This window comes from Ursus americanus, unplaced genomic scaffold (genome assembly GCF_024610735.1).
Source record: "Ursus americanus isolate L20-20 unplaced genomic scaffold, mUrsAme1.1.p SCAF_83, whole genome shotgun sequence".
Taxonomy (NCBI): domain Eukaryota; kingdom Metazoa; phylum Chordata; class Mammalia; order Carnivora; family Ursidae; genus Ursus; species Ursus americanus.
This window is the reverse complement of record NW_028273665.1, coordinates 50,659-56,360: the sequence shown is the minus strand read 5'-3', so window position 1 is coordinate 56,360 and position 5,702 is coordinate 50,659. Positions and strand designations below refer to the sequence as shown.

General features: G+C 51.8%; 1 long non-coding RNA gene across 1 annotated transcript; it reads right to left on the bottom strand.

Moving 5' to 3' along the window:
* Nucleotides 1-3,457: 3,457 nt before the first annotated feature.
* Nucleotides 3,458-4,990, bottom strand: LOC148106721 (uncharacterized). The gene is made up of 3 exons (XR_015723595.1): nucleotides 4,772-4,990; nucleotides 4,469-4,661; nucleotides 3,458-4,277 (listed from the first exon to the last, which is right to left on the bottom strand). It is a non-coding gene; the product is annotated as an uncharacterized LOC148106721 (long non-coding RNA).
* Between the last annotated feature and the right edge of the window lie 712 nt (nucleotides 4,991-5,702).

Genomic DNA, 5,702 nt, shown 5'->3' with positions numbered 1-5,702 from the left:
CATTTTGTTGAGCTGGCTACCCTCACTTGGGATAGGTGTTCCTCAGCAAGCACCTATTGTTCCTCGGAAGCCGTTTTTGCCCCAGGGGTCTCCGGGCTGTGTTCGTTGGGGTTGAACTCCTGCTTGCAAAACCGCCGGGTTGAGGGAAGGGTTCAGACTGTGCCTGGGCCCTGTGGTCTCTTCCAGGTCAGTGTATGGCATTTCCGTCCCCTTGCCACAGGCACGTGGGAGCATGTCTGCACGTGGAGAAAGACTTTCCCGTGGGAAGCCGGTTTTTGTCAAACGGGTCCCAGTGCTCTGCTCCTCTCTTTTCACTCCTGCTGCCAGAAGCCCAGGGAGGATGGGAGGGCTTAGAACATGGCTGGGCACTGGGGTTTCTTCCAGAGAAGTGGAGGGCATTGGCTTTACCTTGCCACAACCACTTGTGAGAGGGTCTGCACCTCAGGAAAACTGTTTCCGTGGGAAGCCGGCTTTTTGCAAAGGGGTCTCAGGGCCGTGGGCCTCGGGTGTTCCTCCGACTCCCCAAAGCACAGGGACGAGGTGAGGGGCTTAGACCATGCCTGGGCAATGTTGTTTCTTACACCTGGGTGTGTGGCATTTTGTTGAGCCTGCTACCCCCACTTGGGATAGGTGTTCCACAGCAAGCACCTATTGTTCTTCGGAAGCCGTTTTTGCCCCAGGGGTCTCCGGGCTGTGTTCGTTGGGCTTGAACTCCTGCTAGCAAAACCGCCGGGTTGAGGGAAGGGTTCAGACTGTGCCTGGGCCCTGTGGTCTCTTCCAGGTCAGTGTATGGCATTTCCTTCCCCTTGCCACAGGCACCTGGGAGCATGTCTGCACGTGGAGAAAGACTTTCCCGTGGGAAGCCGGTTTTTGTTAAACGGGACCCAGTGCTCTGCTCCTCTCTTTTCACTCCTGCTGCCAGAAGCCCAGGGAGGATGGGAGGGCTTAGAACTTGGCTGGGCACTGGGGTTTCTTCCAGAGAAGTGGAGGGCATTGGCTTTACCTTGCCACAACCACTTGTGAGAGGGTCTGCACCTCAGGAAAACTGTTTCCGTGGGAAGCCGGCTTTTTGCAAAGGGGTCTCAGGGCCGTGAGCCTCGGGTGTCCCTCCGGCTCCCCAAAGCACAGGGACGAGGTGAGGGGCTTAGACCATGCCTGGGCAATGTTGTTTCTTACACCTGGGTGTGTGGCATTTTGTTGAGCTGGCTACCCCCACTTGGGAAAGGTTTTCCACAGCAAGCGCCTATTTTTCGTCGGAAGCCGTTTTTGCCTCAGGGGTCTCCGGGCTCTATTCGTTGGGGTTGAACTCCTGCTAGCAAAACCGCCGGGTTGAGGGAAGGGTTCAGACTGTGCCTGGGCCCTGTGGTCTCTTCCAGGTCAGTGTATGGCATTTCCTTCCCCTTGCCACAGGCACCTGGGAGCATGTCTGCACGTGGAGAAAGACTTTCCCGTGGGAAGCCGGTTTTTGTCAAACGGGTCCCAGTGCTCTGCTCCTCTCTTTTCACTCCTGCTGCCAGAAGCCCAGGGAGGATGGGAGGGCTTAGAACATGGCTGGGCACTGTGGTTTCTTCCAGAGAAGTGGAGGGCATTGGCTTTACCTTGCCGCAACCACTTGTGAGAGGGTCTGCACCTCAGGAAAACTCTTTCCGTGGGAAGCCTGCTTTTTGCAAAGGTGTCTCAGGGCCGTGGGTCTCGGGTGTCCCTCCGGCTCCCCAAAGCACAGGGACGAGGTGAGGGGCTTAGACCATGCCTGGGCAATGTTGTTTCTTACACCTGGGTGTGTGGCATTTTGTTGAGCCTGCTACCCCCACTTGGGATAGGTGTTCCACAGCAAGCACCTATTGTTCATCGGAAGCCGTTTTTGCCCCAGGGGTCTCCGGGCTGTGTTCCTTGGGCTTGAACTCCTGCTAGCAAAACCGCCGGGTTGAGGGAAGGGTTCAGACTGTGCCTGGGCCCTGTGGTCTCTTCCAGGTCAGTGTATGGCATTTCCTTCCCCTTGCCACAGGCACCTGGGAGCATGTCTGCACGTGGAGAAAGACTTTCCCGTGGGAAGCCGGTTTTTGTTAAACGGGACCCAGTGCTCTGCTCCTCTCTTTTCACTCCTGCTGCCAGAAGCCCAGGGAGGATGGGAGGGCTTAGAACATGGCTGGGCACTGGGGTTTCTTCCAGAGAAGTGGAGGGCATTGGCTTTACCTTGCCACAACCACTTGTGAGAGGGTCTGCACCTCAGGAAAACTGTTTCCGTGGGAAGCCTGCTTTTTGCAAAGGGGTCTCAGGGCCGTGGGCCTCGGGTGTCCCTCCGGCTCCCCAAAGCACAGGGACGAGGTGAGGGGCTTAGACCATGCCTGGGCAATGTTGTTTCTTACACCTGGGTGTGAGGCATTTTGTTGACCTGGCTACCCCACTTGGGATAGGTTTTCCACAGCAAGCACCTATTGTTCGTCGGAAGCCGTTTTTGCCCCAGGGGTCTCCGGGCTGTGTTCGTTGGGGTTGAACTCCTGCTAGCAAAACCGCCGGGATGAGGGAAAGGTTCAGACTGTGCCTGGGCACTGTGGTCTCTTACAAATCAGTGTACGGCGTTTACTTCACCTTGCCACAGGCAGTTGTGAGCATGTTTGCACGTTATGAAAGATTTTTCCGTTGGAAGCCGGTTTTTCTCAAATGGGTCTCCGTGTTGTGCTCCTCTGTTTTCACTCATGCTTCCAGAAGCCCAGTGATGATGTTAGGGCTTAGAACATGGCTGGGCACTGTGGTTTCTTCCAGAGAAGTGGATGGCATTTGCTTTACCTTGCCACAACCACTTGTGAGAGGGTCTGCACCTTAGGAAAACTGTTTCCTTTGGAAGCCGGCTTTTTACCTAATGGGTCAGGGCTGTGAGGCTCGGGTTTCCCTCATGCTACCAAAAGCACAGTGACGATGTCTGGGCTTAGACCATGCCTGGGGAATGTTGTTTCTTGCACATAAGTGTGTGGCATTCTGTTTACTTTGCTACAACCACTTTAGATAGGTTTTCCACATCAAGAACTTTTTTTTCTTCGGAAGCCGTTTCTGCCCCAAGTGTCCCCTGCTGTGTTCGTTCGGGTTTATCTCCTGCTAGCAAACTGTGGTCTCTTACAGATCAGTGTATGGCATTTACTTCACCTTGGCACAGGCACTTTTGAGCATGTTTGCACGTTACGAAAGATTTTTCCGTTGGAAGCCGGTTTTTGTCAATCTCATAGGGAAGAAACAGAAACTCTTTGGCATAACCTGACTCACCCAGCATCAGGAAAGCAGTTCCAGAACTCAGCCCAGGGCCCCTGTCGCCTACCCAATTGTAGCCACCACCATGCCTCTATCGAAAGGAATTCCCAAAGACTCTCCTCTGACTCCACTACCAAAGAAACAGCAGATTGAATATGGCACTTCAAAATATCGAGATGATACATCTGGTATAGTTAGATACACAAGGTTTACCTTTATTTTTTTATTGTTTTTTATTACATAATGTTATAGTCTCCATACAGTATAGTAAATTTCGATGATACATTAGTTGCATATAACACCCAGTGCACCATGCAATATGTGCCCTCCTTACTACCCAACACCAGCATATATTTTAAACAGCAAAATGCTGCTCTGAATAATTTTGAATTTTCCCTCGACCCCCATTGTAACTCTTGGGATGAAAAGACTAATCAGTGATGAAACATCACCTTTGACAATTCGAAAGACATCATCCATATTTGTATGTGACGACAAAAGGCCATCTAACACTAAATGGTGGCCACTCACCCATATCTTAGGCCCAACTGTATAAACACTGTCAAACGTATATCTTAAAAATAGGCAAAGAGTAAACCTCACCTTCCCTTTCTAATGAAAGAGTGTTTCTAGGAAACAGCTGTTCAAAATACATTCATAAGCAGTCAATGAACAGAGAAAATGGGATCCCCTGCAAAGTGCTCCAAGTTCAGAAACTAAGTACCTCCTTCACCAAATTCAGAACGCTGACAACTATTACTTAAGTTTTACTTCATGGCTCAACTAGAGAAAAGAGAAAAGCCCAGGAGATGGTGGGTTCATGAGAGGTTTTACTTCCAGTCCTGATGTGGATATGACATTTCTCCAAATGGACCTGCCGCTTTCTCTGAATGCTGGATCCCGTGTCAAGCTGCCTCACTGACTCAGATGCAGACGTTCAGAACGTAGGGTGTCGCGGAGCCAGAGCAGAGAAGTGTTGTCAGATGGGGAGAAGCAGCTCCTCGGACCTAAAGCCTGCACACCTGCTGTGGTTTCTGGGAGAAGGGGAAACATAGACTTGTCTTTTAGTAGTAATTATCTCCCAGCCCATTGCCACCATTCCCAGGAAACAGCTAGCACAATGCTGAAGTTGGGTAAGGGCTCTGGGCCTTCCTAGCGCCCCACCTGTGCCTGAGGGAACAGGGAATACCCTGCTGAACTCGGGGAACTGCTCAAGGTCCATTACCTGCACTGTGTCGGGGGACAGGGGCACCGCACTGAAGTTGGGGACTGTGCGGTCCTTTCTCTCGCTCTTCTTGGGGAACACGGGAAACCCTGGAATGTCTGCGAACCATCCCACAAAAGCTTTGCTGAGCGGGTGCCCTGGAGTTCCTGGGTCTGGAGTGTATGGCCAGTTGACGGAGACTAGGCAGAAGAGACTTTCAAGGGAAAAAGGAAAGAAAACTGAGTCTCCATGATGAACTCTCTCAACATGCCCTTCCAGAACCCTGCCTCTTACCCGGGGTGCCCCTACTCCCAGAAAGCCCACCTATGGCCACACAGCATGCATTCACCCAGCCAGGAACTCCACAGGTCCACTCTCTCAAAACTCCACTTCCTTGGCTCCTGGTCTGCGTCCTTGGGCTGCTCCGGATCTGCACACAGAGACGTAGCTCCACCCCCATGGGGTGATTGCTTGGGGAGTATGATGCTTCCAACTCCTTGAATGCCAGGCAACCGGCCCCATGACTCACAACTCTGGGAGTGCAGAGGTCCAGGAGGCACCTCCTTGGCTAAACGCCCTGAGCAGGCATGACGGGGATCATGGGCAGGGCTGCAATCACACACACACACACACACACACACACACACACACACACGCGGCCCCTTTCGCGGACCCCTCTAGCTGCAGACCACCCTCAGAGCCCTGCCCCTTCCCTTCTGCACCAACCCTTCCTGCAAGGGTGTGCCTGGTTCCTGGCAAGGTCAGCTGCTCTCAGACTGTTCCAGCCTTGGGCTTTAGGAAATGCAATGCTTTTATGCATATCCAAGGCAATTTTAAGCGCCAAAAGGAATGCTCCAAGCGGGAATAGCTTTGCCTTCTTGTCTCACCCATGGAGTGGATAGTGCTTCTCAGACCTTCAAAACATCCTTCTAGGGTGAGCCCATTTGTGCTGCAATCTATATACACATGCTTAGTTCTACAGGGAAGGAAGGAAAAGCCGGCCTTCTGTTCTGTCAAGGTTGTGAACCAGGAACATTTATTTTTCACTTGAAAACAGAGTGTTATTGTCGACACTAAATGAAGGAACCTTTTAAAACATTTTAGAGAGGAAGGAAGAGAGTTTTATTCAAACCCAAGTCAAGGACAGCTGCCTGGGAGACACAATATTCACAAAGAAGGGAGTGCTCCAGGGAAGGAACATTTAGGGCAGGGTCATATATTTGTTCTGAGTTGTGCTACGTACAGTTATACATCA